This window comes from Monopterus albus, unplaced genomic scaffold (genome assembly GCF_001952655.1).
Source record: "Monopterus albus unplaced genomic scaffold, M_albus_1.0 scaffold2.1, whole genome shotgun sequence".
Lineage (NCBI taxonomy): Eukaryota > Metazoa > Chordata > Actinopteri > Synbranchiformes > Synbranchidae > Monopterus > Monopterus albus.
In genome coordinates this window covers 7,841,098-7,842,802 of record NW_018127882.1, presented here as the reverse complement: position 1 = coordinate 7,842,802, position 1,705 = coordinate 7,841,098, and positions in this window count along the sequence as shown.

Sequence of the window (1,705 nt, the reverse complement as noted above, 5' to 3'; positions counted from 1 at the left end):
AAGTGTCAAGGTCTCGCTGTGCTTTTGATGTTGCAAAGGCAGCTGGAGAAGGTATGCGAGTTGTTAGATGTGAGACAACGGTATGAGTTTTATAGATGTGTATTGTATCACTTTGGTATAAAGGGACTGCCCCTTTACCAGTCACTCAGAGAACTCTGCGCAATTGCAAAGCTGTGTACGACTTCTCTCCATGCTGCATGAAATAAAGAATTTTTCAAAGCTACTCTTCGGACTCCAGACATCTTTATTGGGTCCTGCCCCGTTCCCACTACCACAAGTCAGGCGTGCAGCCTGTTTAATGAACAGTTTTACCACCCCATCAGCTGGTGGGGGCTCGTTATAAGAGCCAAAATAAGACCCAAACAGACCCTTATTCGTCATGTTTTGGGCCCAACCTACGAATCTATCAGTTTCACTACAATGTTGGTTCAAACCCTGTGTGCCAAGCCATTTGTTCAATAATTGATACAGGATTGCACCCAGTGTGCGTGGTTTGCAATTTTTCCAGTCCTGAATAACATCAGTCAGCCATCATGAGAAATGAATATGCCACACGTGACGCTGTCCTTTGAGAGACTCTTGGCCCGGTGATACTGATCAAAGCCTGAACCTTCTACAGAATGGCTAACCCCTTCTGCGCAGACTTTCTGGGGGTTGATTCCCAACCAGATATCACCGTTTTAGCTCAACAGGACAAACAATCACCCTATCTGATGCAATTTTTTTCCACTAAATGTATTCCCAACCAGACTTTTACACTTCTGTACAAGGCGCGTTAACTCCACAACGGATTCTCACAATGAACCTGTGTCCAAAGTGATACACTTGTGGAAAAACGTTTTAATTAGCCTTTTGTACAGTTACCCTCCCACACTTTAAGACCAGCAACTTTCCCTGTGCCTGTTATCACATACAGTATGTGTGTGTATCAGAGAGTCATTTGTTTGGTTGAGAGGAGTCTCTGCCTCTGCTCCAGCCGGAGGGAAAATAACAAGGAAATGGGCAAAATATTTTTAGGAGGCAACTGCTATTTACATAGCAGAAATTCACTTATAAAACGTGAATTTTACGTCCCTCATTGGCATCAAATTCTGTGATCTCATTTACTTCCCCTTAAATGAGACTATGGGCTTCTGTTAACTGTACATGTGAGAAAGAACAAACCAGCCCAGCCTTCAAAAACAAAAAAAAAAAAAAAAAATCACGTGACACAGAACAAACCAGTACAGCCTTCAAAAACAGAAAAAAAACTGTGTTTCTTTAGCCTTACTGTTTAGAAACAAATTTAGAACGTCGAGAGTGGACAGCTCACACATCAACTTTAATTTAGAATAAATTCAATGTGCCGAGTTTATGTATAACAAAGGTTCTGCTTACCTATTTTGTGGCCGGCCAGTTGATGTGTGGGACTGCTCACAGCTCTGACTGCAACCAGGAGGTCACTCTCTGATCAGGGAAGCATTCAGCTCCGGACCGCATATTGGATCTCCAACTCAGCTCAGCCTGGCACAGGATTACCGCTGTTGTTGGTCCGGGACATTACTCAGGAAATGGACCGGTCGTCTTGCAGAGTTCAGCTGGCTCGCAGGTCACGTCGCCATGTTGTAGGGTCCAGTTCTTGCTACCATGCTAACTCTGAGAGACGAGGCAGTCCAAGTAACTTCAAAACAGTGCTGATTTATTCAAAGGATCACAGGTAAAATTA